Source organism: Sebastes fasciatus, chromosome 16 (genome assembly GCF_043250625.1).
Source record: "Sebastes fasciatus isolate fSebFas1 chromosome 16, fSebFas1.pri, whole genome shotgun sequence".
NCBI lineage: Eukaryota > Metazoa > Chordata > Actinopteri > Perciformes > Sebastidae > Sebastes > Sebastes fasciatus.
In genome coordinates this window covers 26,644,383-26,660,612 of record NC_133810.1, presented here as the reverse complement: position 1 = coordinate 26,660,612, position 16,230 = coordinate 26,644,383, and the positions used below count along the sequence as shown (strand labels likewise).

General features: G+C 41.8%; 1 protein-coding gene across 6 annotated transcripts in view; it reads left to right on the top strand.

The window, feature by feature from the left end:
* auts2a (activator of transcription and developmental regulator AUTS2 a) overlaps nucleotides 1–16,230 on the top strand; it is a 507,388-nt gene that overhangs the window by 101,998 nt on the left and 389,160 nt on the right. The window contains exon 4 of one of the 6 annotated variants that reach the window (XM_074611206.1): nucleotides 13,908–14,017. The exons of the other annotated variants lie outside the window; for them this stretch is intronic. The gene's annotated coding sequence lies outside the window, so the exon portion shown is untranslated. The remainder of the gene's footprint in view (nucleotides 1–13,907; nucleotides 14,018–16,230) is intronic. 6 annotated transcript variants of the gene reach the window in all.

Sequence of the window (16,230 nt, the reverse complement as noted above, 5' to 3'; positions counted from 1 at the left end):
GGCTCTTAAATGTCTCGCTGCAGTCTTTTCTCACGTACCCATGGATCACTGCCAAAATCTGCCTGAGCTGAGAGAGAATGGAGCTGAAAAGAGGTATTGTCTGTGCAGACCCCTGATGGAGAGATACAGTAGTTGTCTGTTACATTCAAAGACACACTGAAAAGACTAGAAAGGTTGAAATGCCCAGCTCTGATTATTCTGTATTGCCCCATTTTGACTTTGATAGATTGATTCTTTTTAAAACGGCATCGACACTTTCCACTCTGTCACTGCACTTCACCAAAGGTCCGTGCTGGTGCTGTGCAACAGGGTGAAATCCTATCACAGAGAGCCTGGCTGACATACATAGGAGGCTTTGCTTGGATTAGACAACCACAGAGCATCTCAGCTTTAGTGACATCATTGGGTTTGTTTACACCAACAGGGTTTATCATAAATCTTTAGGCTTAAAGATCCTAATACCGTTGTCGGCATCAAATGGCAAGAAGATAATAGAGCCAAATTGGATCATTAGATATGGCCATTTATTCAGTGATCAATTCAGCATATTCCCACACAAAAGACAAAATGAGTTTGAGTTTTTTAAAGGGATACTCCAGCATTTAGTGTTGCACTTTCTTAAAGTTGAGAAGCTCGCAAGAGACTGATTAAAAAAAGAATGGTTAAAATCTAAGAGGTAGAGCCTGAGATAACTTGACTTTTAGGCCATAGTGAGGATCTAACTCCCTAAACACTGGATCCTACATTTCCCACAATGCAACTCAACATGCCAATTTTTTTCTCCACACCACTTTGTAACACTGGGTTTCTGTTAATAAGACTCGGTCAAAACCGAGTATATATCTGGACCGTATATGGTCAGTGTGTGAATTTGTGGCTAATTTGTATACAAATAGTCAGTGGTCATGTCTATAATGTTAAATCCAGCACTACCTGTCCACCAGGTCCAGCGAGGACACTAGGGGACGCGCTGCTTCCATCAACTGGCTGTTCAAGCAGTGACGTACCCTATTGTGGAATGCACCTGATTGGTGGTCCCTGGTTTTCTGCTCGCCGTTTCAAACAGGAATCAACATGGCAGCCTGCTCATAATCTTTGTTATTCCGTCTGACCAATCCACCAAAATCTACTTCTGAAACATTTTAAGTGAGAAATAGGCCATGCCACTGCTGAATATCAATTCATTTTAGAACTAGATCGCCTAGTTTCACAGCGTGCTCCAAGTTTCGTGAGCTGGATGCATCGCGCTGGACAGGCTCATTTGCATAAAGTTGAGATTTTTTAACGTGATGCAAATACAGACCCTCTCCAACTCGCCGCAACACTCCCACCATACACTGGGCGACTGCTATCCGTCACCGGCTCTGGCGGAAATGTGGCGATATAGAGAAGCACTCGCGCCGGTGAGTGGAACCGCTGACATGTCCTCCTGAAAACATAAACAAAGACTGTTCGCTCCTTTTCATTTTGAAGGAGCAACTCCAATGAGGAAACACCACTAGGTCGACCAGTTGTGTAACTTCATCACTCAGTGACAGACTTTTGAGTTTGTTTATAAAAGTCTCAAGCCAAAGCCAAGATAACCCTGAAGACATCCCCGGGGTCATTTATTCCGATTTTGGAAAGCTCTCTCCAGAGCCACGGAAGACATCATACAAATGTTTTCACAGGCTGTCTAGCACTCCCTGTGACTATCGACATCAAACGTCATGTGTGAAATGGTGGAGCACCCCTTTAAAGTATAAGAGTCCTATTTTAACACATCACATCTTATCTACAATAAAGCAGACAGACTTTTGGAATTGTTAAATAACTAATCAAGTAATCACCGCTATTGATCATTGCTATTGAAAGACTCTCAGAATTTCAGGTGTGCCGTTTTATTTCACATTTCAGCTATTCTCAGTGCCTGTTCAGCAGGACATCTGTAAATACTGTAGAAACACCTTTTGGCCTATGACTCAATCATGGGAACCGATCAAATATGTGGAGAAAGCTAGCACCTGCCATCCTCTTGTCTAAATTGTCTTTTATGCAACTCAAACCTATTTTCTTGCTCAAAATCTACAGAGGATACACAAATTGGTATCTATTAGCAGCTCATCTGCGTTCATAGATTTTTATAGGATATTTACGGCAGCTGTGTGGTTAATTTATCATGGATGGCGGCATCAAGCTCTCATTGGACTATTTACCTGTAGGACAATAACCGTTACAGTAATATTTATACAACAGATTGTGTCCTTGGAAATGCCTTTTGCTTAAAAATGTTTCCCATTACAGTGACATAAATAACCCTGCACAATCAGCTACTGTACATGTGTAGTGATAACGGCCCGATAAACAATTCTCAATCATGGCTGAGAATGGAAGTGTTTTTAAAGGACAAAGCACACTTGCGTCATTAAGCCTCTCTGACCCAATTAGTTTAGTAAAAATCAATTACCTATCGTTTTGTTCTCCTGAATCTGATGCCTTGAAAAGGCTTGAAATAGTAATAAGAAAACGATCCTAGAATACATTGTTCTGAGGTGAAATTAGATGGTTTCAGAGGTTTAAAGACCAGCTACCGGTGCTCACTCCGGGGAAATGAATGGCTGGCTCACAAACAATAGAGAAACAGTGGAGTAAACTTGCTGCTCTGATCATTTCAGGAGGCATGGAAGCAGACTGGGCAAGTTGTGAGAGGAAGCCCAACAGACGAATGGTTAGTTGTGGAGTTAAATGTGATTGTTAAAATGGAGATAGAGGACAGTGTGGATGTCAGCTTGGACTTTAAGTAGCTGAAAGGAATAGACGTGTGTAAATCATCTGTTAAGAAAAGATTCCCCAAACCTGTGACTGAGAGCAGATGATGGGAACCAAACGTCAAAGACAATCTGAGTGATGATCTGAGTTTAACTGTGTTGCTGTATCCAAGTGATGACAAACCAGGTCCCAATGAGAACTCTTTCTGCATGTAAAATGCACTCCGTCACTGAAGGAATGTTTTCTTCTCCCAGCAGTGGGATCATCCAGTCTTTACCCAGTGCTCAAAGCTTAAGGATTTTTCTATCAGGATTAATGGCAACCAAAGTAAACAGAGAGAGCCTCTATCAAACAATAAACTCACAAAAATGAATTGCTGTAACAAAGTTGAAAACTCCAGGAAATGTTTTGCTTCACTGGACAAATGACAGTGAGATGAACGAGCAATACGCTAAATTGTGGCCTCTAAAGTGGAAAGACAATTACTGAAATGCAAACATTGGAAAACCATTGATAAAGCAAAGCTACGATTTCAAGGGGGAAAAAAGTTTTGCTTTTGCTCTAATGAGCAGCTTCTGTTTTTAGTCATGCTAGTGGCAGACTTAAATAACCCAAAAACTATTGGACAGATAAAGATGACATTTAGCATTGACATTCATGGCCCCCAAGGATGAATCCTAATGGGTTTGGTGATCTCCTGACTTTTCCTGTTGCGCCTCCAGCAGTTCAAAGTTTTCACTTATCCTGTGAAATACCTGTGGCTTATTACTATGTGGTGTAATATTTCTCTCAATGAATATTTTTTAAAACGATCAATCATTATTTCATTCAGACAATACATGCAGAATAATATATAGGATTTGATCAGGCACTGTACCACACCCATTCATTGTACATTTATACCAGACACTAGCTATAACATGCAGACAGAGCTACAGTACATGTGAGCGCACGCATGCGGAGAACACACACAAACACACACATACATGCCCTCAGTAGCTGATTAATAAGAGCACAGCCAGAGGCATTTACCACCACTCCATTATTCAGTTTGATTATCTGGAGGAAATGATAGAGTATTAGAGCTTTTAATGACTTTGGCATCCCCTCGTGTATTACTTGCTGATGAGGACGGTTTTAATCATTGTGCCGCGCTAACTTGGTCCAGAATCACAGCAGCATATTAATGCACTGTGTTGCACACTATCCACAAACACAGGTTAACGGGCCTCATAAGCAGAAAAAGAGCAACATGGGGACGCTAGCAAATTAAAATACATGATTAATACGCCGATACTTGAGGAGCTGGGAGTTTCTTCTATTGGACCTCCGACACTGTCGGCTGGGAAAATGATCACGCCTGCAAAGGTAAATAAGATAACAAATGCTGACAGTGGATGCACGCGTTATTTCCAATTCCCAAGGTCTGACATTTTATATTACACACGAGTGTAAAAAACAACATGGTAGTCTGGGAGATGAGTCACTGAAACAAGCTGAAACTGTTTTCTGCTTTTGCATGGGAGTAGGTTAAAGGTGCAGTGTGTAGGATCTGGCGGCATCTAGTGGTGAGGTTGCAGATTGCAACCAGCTGAATCCTTTCTTGTGTGCCAAGCGTGTAGGAGAACGTGAAAACGCGAATGGCCCCATCTGAATCACTAGATTCAGGAAGTGACAGCATGTTTATATATATTGCAGATAGTCAGCGATCAGTATCTTACAGCTCTAACAGTGGTGAAAGGATGAAGGTGTTAGGGAGAGAGACTACTGAAATCCAACACACTCTCTCTTGCTGTCTAATATGATGTTAGAGCACTCTGGTGGCCCTGAGTCACATGGTTGCAGATGTTTGTGTGTGATCATGGATGTGATGGATGTGTGTTTCTATATCCTGAGCTGAACAAGTCTCCTTGTCTACATTTTTGAATGGATGACCCATTTTACATATGTAAAACTATATATTATAGCCACAGTGGCTGCAATACTTAAAGTACTATATTACTTTTTGACAGAGTAAAGAACAGTGGTACTGTTAAATGTAATATTATAGTGATGTTGATACATTTATGTGCTATTTTAAATGCAGGACCATCTGAACAAACTGGAAATGGGAGTAGAATTATCCATTTTATGGCAGTCGGACGTTCAAATAACCAATTTTGTGACGCTGGTTATTACTTATATTGGTGTTATAAAAGCTATTATGAGCTCCTCTATTTGTAGGGCCAATAAAAAAGCAGCTTGCTGTAAAATCCTGGTCAGAGGCCAAATGTGTAGAAAGGAGACTTGTCACCAGAATAATTACCACTAATGGGTGCAGGGTCACAAAGCCTGGTGTAAAATGAGCTGAAAGAGATGTACGCAAACTTAAAATGCCCATTTGGCTCACTTACATCCAAAATGTTTCACTCCATCAGCTCTATGGCCTCACTGGAAATCAATTTGTTTGATTGAGTTTGCACACGTTACAGTGGGTGTGCTCATCAGTCTTAAGTGTCCCCTGGAAACTACGTTTTGTATATTATTTTTGTGGGGAAACTAGCAGTGTTTTTGTAGTTGTAGTTGTAATTTGATTGCGTCATTAGAATTTGCTCCGTGTTGCGTTCTTTATATTTATGGCACGTTTTCTTATGTTGTATATGTGTTGTCAAATAGGTTTGTGATTGTGCTTTGTCTATTAATATGTGATTTAGTGCTTCAATGCATTGATTTCCAAGGTCACCTGTCACTTCTTGTGACTCAGGAATAACCACTTGGCCTGCTACTGCACGGAACTGATACACACACTTTTAGATGTAAGTCATGATAAACAACTCAGTTCACATTTTATTTTTCCTCTAGATACAATTCATAAATGCAATCAAACCCTGACACACTGTGCTTTACACGCTTGACATAACTGCACACTGGTTCTACACTTACTGGGTGTATATGACTCTAGCTCTCTTAACTGGATCCAGCACATAAAACACACTCACCTCAGGCGTGTCTGCCATCATCATAAACATATCTGAGCAGTAGCAGGAGGATAATGAAGCCTTGTACTGTAAGAACATATTGCATACTCCTCACTCTGCCTCAGGCTGTAAGGATGAGCAGCATGATTTCTGACTATAACAGTGATGGAAACCTGATATAATTGACTGAAGGATCATTTGATTGCCTGAATGTGACATTCATTTACACAGCCAAAGTGATATAGAAGGTCATTTTCAGTTCAGTCAGGAGGACGTGTTAGCGCGCTGACAGCAGAAGCGTGCAAGGTTAATCCCAGCGTCGCTCACCGGGACAGCAGGGCAGGAATTAATGTGACACTTAAATGACAGTGGTTTCCTAAAAAGCGGTGAGAATCAATTTTCAATATGCAGCAGCCTGGTCTGACCCACACTGGCAGGCAACACCTCCCCCTTCCCCCCTCCCCACACACATGCTCCCAGCAGAGTGTGTTAAATCCAGTCCAAGCGCGGGGCTTGAATAAATCTGCATTCAATTAACGGATTAGCCACTGTTTAAACATGGCTTCCTCTCTTTGCCACTAATCCGCCAAGTGGGTGTCTGTGAATGGCACAACGCAGCGTTTCAATAAGTTTGTATTTGGAAAGATGATTTGAGGGAAGCGTCCCGTGTGTTTGTTTGTGAGGGAGGGGATGAAGATCTTCACCAGAAATACAATGAAGAAAAAATAGGTGTGATGTTTTAGATATTTTGACCGGGTAGGACGGAAACCCAAATGTGTTGAATTTACAGGGTGATAAATCATTTTGGACAGCTTGGATGTTGTAACGTGAAAGAGCTGCCGGAGACGCAGCGGCAATTACTGTGAATGTCAGAATACATACAGGTTCTAAATATCTGGATGTCAGAGTCATTTTGGATTGTTTTATAGTTGTTCACTCATTATTTCTTTGCTCTGAAACATTTTCTCCACGTCTCTCTGTACTCCCAGTCTGTCTCTCTCACGTAAACTTTGGAACGATTTTTGGCCGTGCATACACTGATCCTGTTTTAACCTCCTGATGTGATGACATTTCCTCAGAGCATTAGTTCACTATCATTAATACCTGGTCAGGGCTCCCGATCTACCCATGACCTCATCTTCTCTGAGCTCTACGACCGCATCGACTCACCCTTTCTTCGGCCTCACATTAATCCACACCGTTTCCCCCTGCTTCCTATTGATTGGATATAGAGTAGTGAAGTCCCGCCCCTTCCGGTGGACTACCATGGGACCTTATTTCGGAAAAAATATGTACTGTGGACAACGGCGAGAGACAAATATTTTTTTGACCCTGTTTGAATTGCGCCATGAATCACACATATGATGTTTGTCAATTTAAAAGATAATTTTGCAAGTCAAGAAAGTTGCAGTTTGTTGTAGGTTTGTCATAGTATCATTTAGTTTTCGCACGATATATGTCACCAACGCTAGCTAGTCAGCTTACCTGAAGTGTTTTATTAGCGACTCCTGGTCTTTTTATCAGCCAGGAAGAGAAAGAACGAGCAAGACCCGTTGCAGGTGTGAGTACGTCCCAGTATGAACACACAGGCATCGTAGCTTCAGCGAGAGAGATGTCACTAACGCGACGTTTGGGCGTGTAGTCTTTCTAATTAGGCATTTTCACAGTCTGATACTTCAACAGTTTTACAACAAACTGCGACTTTCATGACTTGCAAAATTATCTTTTAAATTGACAAACATCATATGTGTGATTCATGGAGCAATTCAAACTGGATCAGTTTTTGAAGGCTTTGCCTCTTTATTACAGCAAGCCATGACATCATTCATCCCCCTTTGTTGGCTGTTATAATTGGCTACAATTTGTATCACTATTGTGTAAATGACATTGTGAAAAAGAGGACAAAAAGCAGCATTTATTTTCATGGAAGTGTGATGGATTCTTACTGCTTAGATAAAACAACTATGATGTATGTGTGTGTAAGGGTATAATGGAAGAGACTGGAATGTTGGAATCCTTTAATCACCATGCCAATATTAATGGAACCCACAGCTTTAGCCCCTCGCTACAACAGCACTTCAGCTTTCCAGTAACGACTAATTAATAGAGCCCCTATCTGCATCCCAGGATGGAGTTAAAAGTGTGTCACACTCAATTTATCTCTTCAATACGACACCCTGTAGTGTGAGGAGGAGCGGGGCCTGCACACTCAACGCACACACGTTCCCATGGCACATTACAAACATGTCAACACGGCCACACGCTTGCACAGTGACATACACATGTTGACAAATTGTCATGCGCACCATTTGACAGGCCTCTTCAAAAAAACATCGAAACACATAGTACAGTAAATGGACACACACACACACGCGCACACACACACACACACACACAGACACACACACAGTCTCTCCCCGCATCGAGGAGACAGATCTCTTGAGCTGTAGCTGACATCATGTACTTAGCGTGTCATACAGATGTCACAGCGATGCTGCTCAGACTGCCGGAGAGCGCAGTCAAGTATGAATGGCAGAGCCTGCAATGAATTCCTCCGTCTGCCACAGTCAGTGGACTGTCTCACGCCCCCACAACCAACCCCCCCCCCAATGAGTTACTGAGATAAGTGGCTTTCCCAGGCCTTGTACGCTACTTTGTGTGTGTGTGTGGAGCTCCTCAGCTGGTAAGAGTCTACATCACACGCCTGGTGATAAAAGATGTCACATCGTAGATTTTTTTCAGATTTTATACAAACATGAAAAACAAGAGGAACACCACATTATGTCATGTCGGGAAAAAAAAAACTGTGCTTAATTTGTGTGAGAGACAGAATAACCGAGAGGGAGAGACAGGAAATTAGTTAAGCCAAGAAACATTTTTCAGCACTCCTAAGTGGCTTGAAGTTCTCTCGAGCACTTAAATTCAGCACTGAAATTCATCTGTATTCAGATGAACCTATTAACTTATTCATGCTGCAGCGCTGCCACGAGGCTCTCTCTCTCATTTCCCCGGCATTTGCACGCCTCCTTCTTTAAAAAACTATTTCAAATTCTGATAAACGATTGCCCTAACGGTGCCAGACAAATTACTCTCCGACGAGCCTGTGAAAAAACAAAAGGATCAGACAAATAATGCTAGATGTGAGGAAAAACACTTCCTTCCTTGCCATGGTTCTTGGCATGCAGACAAGTGCGGTGCAATGGCACTGTAATAGGAGCTAATGAACCAGTCATCAAGGGAGATTGTGTGCTGCCTAGATGTGGTGTAATATTGATGACAGAGGTGCAGGTAGCCACAACAACGCATCAGACCACTCATCACGTCCCGCTGCCCCCAGAGGGTGGAAGAGACCAATTAATTACTGACTGTTAGTTCAATGGCAATTAGATGCTTGTAAGCTGGTATCCACTCCACTCCACGACACTAGTTTCTACCTCTCAGTGCCTCTATCCAAACCTCCTACGAGGAAAACGATCCAAGCTGCACTTGAATGAACCTCTCGGAAAAATAATGTAAGCATGGGCTGAAATTCAAGAACAGAGAACAGCGAGAGAGAGAAAGTACATGTAGTGAGACATATGCGATCCCAAAGGAAATTAGAGTTGATCTTCAGGTGGAAAAAAAAAGCAAAGAAAGCTATTTAGTCATCTCTTGGCAGAGCAGCAGTGGAAATGATGCTGTGGAAGTTTGCTGTTAACATTTAGATACATCACAGAGAAATATCTGTAGCATAACAGAATTAAATCCCACTGTTGTTGTCTTTTGTTGTGGGTTATAAAACACATCCTGTGTTTATGTGAGAGATTATGGACTAGTGCAGTGTTGGCTTCCAAAAGCAGAGACAAAGAAGCGGCTCAAACAGATGGTGGCTTTTGTCAACAGGAACTCAGACTCTTGTCCCACCTTAACCTCGACCAGATCTGTGGTAATGAGACACAGCAAGCATAGCAAATGTCAGGGAGTGCTTTTTGTGAGTTCAGTGAGTTCACTATATTGAATAGAGCCTCATATAGAAATATATATATATATACAGTATGTACTGCTGTTTAATCAAATCTGCTGGTGAAATCCCTACTGTGTATCACATTAGATTATATTAGAGCTAATTAGTCCCAGATAGGGAGTTTCATGCAAGTAAAGGGAAAAACATCAGGATAGTAAGTGCAGTGCAGTGCCCGTTTTCGGAGCGTGTGCCTATCCGGTGCTTGGCCCCCAGAAGTTCTGCATGCGGCGTTGTCGAGACCCGCGGTCTGGCTGCTTGTACCCGCCAAGTGTGAAGTTGATTGGATGAACGGTTCTCGATATATGCAAAGGGCAGTCATGCATACATACATAGACAGACAGAGAATACTTCCTTTTATAGTTAGATGATACAGCACCACCTATTGGCCAAATGGCACCTAATTTGGCATGGTCACTCAAACATCATATCTATACATGTCCACCAAATGCGGTTGCAATAGCACAAAGCGTTCAGGAGACATGACATTTTTTTGTAACATAAGCCCTGCCCCACAGCATTTGAGCTAACTTTGAGGGCAGGCTGTATACTTTAGCAAGACTGTATGGAATATCAAAAATCCCCAAAAAGTAAAGTTTTTCCGGACTGGTCCAGAGATGTTCTATACCAAATTTGGTGACGATGGCTCAAAATTTGTAGGAGTAGCAAAATATCTGATTGAGACAAATTCAAAATCTGTATAGACGCAAATAGGTGTGGCTCATATGGATGGTTTGGACCCATTTAGTTTCTTAGACTTACAGTTCAAAAGTTACATGCCAAAATTGTTATAGCGCCACCATCTGGCCAAATTGCACCACATTCGACACTGCACTCCCTTGGGTCCCGAGCAATTCACCCGCCAAGTGAAAAGTAGATCGGATGAGCGGTTCTCGAGATATGCGAATAACACACAGAGGGACAGACTGACAGACAGAGATTCCATGCCTTATAGTTAGATACAGTAGTGACTTGAAAAGAGTGAGGTTATTTCTATCATCTGTCCAATTTTCAATAAAAATCACATTTACATTTAATGCACCAAAATAGTAATATCTATTAAGATTGCACATCTGTGTCTGAGGTGTCCCTTTTGAGATTAAAAACAGATCAGCGGGCCAAAACAGTGTAACTCTAATTGTTCAATTATAGTGCTCCCATTGGTGTGTTTTACAGCAGAACTAAGTGTGAAAATGCAAAATGACCCCGGTCTATTAGAATTCCTGCAAAACCTGTGCTGTCTGAAAAGATATCTGATATAACGTCAGGTATGTGTTCATGCAGGGCTGGTTTCAAGACCAAGAAGCCCAAGTGTCCAATTACTGTTGAGTTGATACCTGGGGCCAGATGCATAAAACTCTGCGTAGATTCACGACTAAGACTGTGTGCACGCACATAGACAGAAATATGTATAATATATTTTTGTTTAAAGCTGTGCATACACCTAATTCTGTTTTATAATAATTTATGATTTATTGCATCGGCAAGGTTCTCCAACAGCACCAGAAGCCAACTGTTTATTGTCATTGATTTTTCCAAATCTTGGTGAGAATGCTGCCACATAACTGCTGTCAAACTCAATACACTTCTTCTGTTTGCTCTTAGACAGGAGCATGACAAATTACATAATGCTTATGTTACATTTGTATTTTTTTTTATCAAAATTACAATGCAAGACAAACACCTCATATTTATACTATTACACACTCAACACTGTCTGCTGATAGATAAAGGGCCTAAACAATATTCCCATCTACCTACTGTATGCTCCTGCCTTTACTCCCAAGGGCAGTGCAGCTGCATTGAAAGCTCCATTTCAACATGTTCTAGGTGATTGCTATATGCAGAGGTAATGCTGACAAAAACACATTGTTTGGGGTCTCATCTCACTGTGCTTCACATTAGGGACATTGATTCAAGCATATATTGCCTGTTCACATTGTCAGGACACATGCATCACTGTATATTGTCTGCAGTATTGAGTACAATATTGTCTCTCACCTCCAGTGTGTTGATATGGATCACACCTTTTTTGTCTGAGCCTGCTCCAGTAGCTACTGAATACTGCAGATGGTCTGTAATCTGTGGCCGTCCTGTCTGCGATGACTGAGTCACACACCTGTTTGATCCTTCTCTCACATGGACGCAGTTTTCTCTTTGAGGCTCCATCAGCCCAGCCTCCTATCATCTGGTTGAGTCAGAGCATGAAGGACTTCATTAATCCTCCACAGAGAGCTCGCAGGTGTTGGTTTCAACAGGAGGAGGTGAAACACAGGCTGCTCCTGGCACAGAGGGGAGATCTGAGTCTCACAGGTGTCCAGAGAGCAAAGCGATGGAAATGTAGAGTAATGACTACAGAAGTCCACACAAAGTGAAAGAATATACATTTGAGTTACTTTTGTTAAAACATCTGCCGCAGGACATTAGTGAGAAAAGGTTTTATATTGGCTCGGCTAAGCCACGTTGATTATTCATTTTTAGATCAGAAGCAGAAAGGAAAATAGTCTTTACCCTGGATGACCCGCAGATACTGTCAAGCAGGCGGCACTATTTTGTCAGCTCGGATATTAAATATTAAGAGGACTTCACATTAGTCAGCTGACCCTCTTTGAAGGTCATCTAAATCCTTAAAAGTTCCCAGTTGCTCATCCATAGTGAGAGTCAGTGTGTTGACTCAAGATATTCTTTTACAGTTGGTCCTGACAAGTCTGTAGACAGCCAATGGCAACCTTAAAGGACCTGTGGTGTAGGATTTCGGGGGACTTATTAGCAGACATGGAATATAATATTCACAACTATGTTTTCATCAGTGTATAATCTACTGAAATTGCTATTCAATTGGCTGCAATGTGCAACCACACCACTAGATGCCATTAAATCCTACACACTGCTCCTTTAAGGATGGATTATATATAAATATTAGGGCTGTCAAATTAACACATACATTTCGATTAATTAATTATAAAAATAATGCGTTCACAAAAAAGGCAAATTAACACGTATAATATTAATGTTTATGTTGATGTACAGATGTTAATGTAAGTTGCAGCTGAGTACAGCTGAGGCTGATTGGAATGCCATCTGCCACTAATGCCATTAGTTTAGTATTTAGTCATTATCAATGATGATTATCATCATCAAATTAAGACCTGATGATGGCTCCAGATAAAAAGTCTGGGGCTCACCAAACTCAGTAGGATACATCGTCTTGGAACCCTGAACGTCTGCACAAAAAGTCAAGGCAATCCATCAAATAGTTGTTGAGATATTTCAGTCTGGACAAAAGTGGTTGGCCGACAGACAGACATAGCCATTCCTGGAGCCATGCCACTAGTGGGGCTAAACATTAGAGAGAAAACGGTGAAAGTTGTTCTATATGGAATAGCTCTTTATCTATTTAACTCTCTCTCTGTAGATAGTAAGTTTACATCACAATGTCTCACTGACAGAAAAAAATAAAGCATCTGATATCAGTAGATCCATTTCATTCTTTCTGGAGACTGACTGACAAGTGTGTGACTGAGAGGAATCTTCAGAGATAAAGTCTCAGCATTGTTTTGAAGTGGTCAGCTCAGATATTCACCTATTTTATTGCGACCCGTTGAATTGTGACGCAGCAATTTTTAATTCACAAGAGAACACAATGAGTGGAGAATATGGGCTGATTGGACATTCAGAAAGCCTTGATAGTGAAAAGGAGGAAGAAAGACTTGGAGAGGAAGAGAAACGGAGACAAAGATATTGATTGCTTGTATATTAACTCAGTTCTGTTATTTCAAACGGAATTAATTTGCGTGTGCCAAGAAGAAAACTAGCAGAAGAGAAAGCATTCTCTATTGATCTCCGGTCTACACCACATGTGCAGTTGGTTTATTAGATCTATCATAATCTGCTGTTATATTAAAAGCAGCTGAGTGCAATTACCCTAACAGTGACCATATGAGCGAATAATGGGTTCATGTTTAGTGTTGAGTGCACATGTGGTTTGCCCGTATGTAACGACAAGATACTCTTTATCCTGCAGACCCATTTGGCTGCATGCACACACACATGTCCCTTGTTATGAATGCACTTTCCCATGTCTGTGTGTGTTTCATGCTATGAGTGTGTGTGTATGCTGTGTTTGTGCTGAGTGCCATCTTGATGTATCTGGGCCGGCCACTTGTCTGAGCGGCTGACGGGGGCGTTTTCTAATCTGACAGGTAATCTGCCCAGCAGACACAGTGACAAACGACTCCCGGTGACATGCCCCCACCCCCCCTCTGCTCTCAGGCCGAGACGGAATCAGTCACATGGCCAAATCAGCCCTCAGGTACGCAAAAACTAGTAGACACTTGATGGTGTAAGTAGGAGCGTGTGTGCACTGTGCAGCCTCTGAAGGCCTATTTACTGTGTAGATAAATACCCCTCCTGATAATAGCCTTATTAATAGAAGAAGGTATATCGTTATATGCAGTATGTTTGCTTTACATTGCTCGGGTGTTGAAGAGAGAGGGAGAGTAGAGAAGGAAAGAAGATATTCCCTTGAGACATTTGATGTAATCTCTAATTGGTTATTTACAGGCGGTGATTGCGGTTTAAAAATGAAAAGCTCAACAGGAGTCTGTTTCACTTGGGAGTTTATCCCAGTGTTCTCTTTCAATCCATCTTAATGAGGTCACTTCAGCTAGCCGTGCAAGCTTTACGTATCCTTCCATCGTTTATCGCCAAACGATGATCTACCTTAGCTGTGTGACTGATGACAGAGACCTTAAGAAAACAAACAGCACATCCTTGCAGTGCATGACTGAGTACCTGTGAGCAGCCTTGGTGGGACTCCTTGGGGAGAAGAAGGGAAGCTATCTCATGTAAAGCAAATTGAACAAGGGAGCTAGCGTTTCTAAATTCACTATGCAAAGGTAAATTGCCCAAGGGGCAGGCGAGCACCACCACAAGTTCATCCTCCCAATTATAAAGTGGCTCGCCAACAAAAACCTCCTGCAATTTTTAGTTAAGAATTGCTTGAGGTGGCTTCGGAGTGTTTTAAAGAAACTGCTAAATGTTGTGGTTTCCCTGCAACACCTGAGGGTTAAGCCAACATTTTGATTAATGGCTAATATCTAGGTTGAGTATTTTCTATTATGTGTACCACAGCAGTCCTGCGGTGTAATGAACAGAATGTGAAGGACATGCAATTGGACTATGGAGTGCTGGTGCTGTTTTCTAATCCAGCAACAGCTGTGAACAACTGGGGAGCCTTATTGTCACTAACGGTGTCTGTGGTTAGATAATACCAAACAAGGCCTGTGTGCTTACTCCCCTTTCTCACTGTGTTAGATATAATACCAAGAATACATCATCCAGTAAACTGCAGTCTGAAAACACAATAAGCATGAGAAGCAAACAGTATGCTGCTACTGAATTGAGTAGCGGAGTGTGTGATTGCTTCGGTGCAAAGCAACATGTCTCACAAAATACTGTGAAATGGGCTTCAACTTGAAGCACAGATTACATGTTGTGGACACGATTAATACTGTGAACATTACATGCCTTCTCCACAAAAGCGTTTAACCATGGACACACCATTTTCATGGTTCATGCACACCTTTTGCAAAAGTCAGGTAACCTTTTCATATTTATCACATGCTTTACCTTTTCAAATAGCTATCATATGGCGACTAAAGTGACTTTGGTGTACTGTAGGTGTCCTAGAATATATATGTAGGGAATGGTGAACGCATGGTTTTTGTGCATGTGTTGTCAACTTTGAGAAAAATAGTCAAAAAATGCCACAAGTTCCCTTAACCATTCCCTCGTGCAATCCTGTGATGCTGATTTGTCTGAGTAATAAATCCAGAAAAAAACAGCTACGTACTGATTACATGATGTCACATGTTGACTACAGTTGGTGAGAAACCATCATACAAGCAGAAACAACACAGAGAAATGCAACATGAAAAGCAATTTCTAATTGTCAGAATAAATCCGACTTGAACATTCAACAGAGCTGTTGTGCAGCAGGCAGAATGGCTGTTGTCATGCTTCCTCCTGCTGCTGCTGCTGCTGCTGCTGCTGCTGCTGCTGCTGCTGCTGCTGTATGTGTTTTATCGTGAAGCAACTGCCCAGACAGACAGGTTTAATCCATCAGTTCATTTATGAAGAAGCCATTACCAAATGTGGGCCTGCTGCTGCAGCTTGGTCTCTCTTCTTTCAATCTCCTCAGCTTGTCGTTGCAGTGTGCATCGCTCTGCCATTCTCTCAATAAACACAGACACGGCACGAGCGAAATGCGACTGCCGACTATCTGATCAAATGCAGCAATACTGCCTAGGCTCCATTAGCAGCCGTTATCATAGCAAAGAGCACTCCCCGGTGTTGTAAGTGTTTGGGCAGGATCAGCCCTGTCTTCTGAAGAATAAACCTTAAATATTCTTTCCTCTTCTATTGGCTTTGTAAAGATTGGTTATTTCCATTTACATATATGGCGAGAATATGCAAGCAAATGAGGCGGGGGAATTAAAAGAGAGGGAAGCCAAAGTGGTTCCA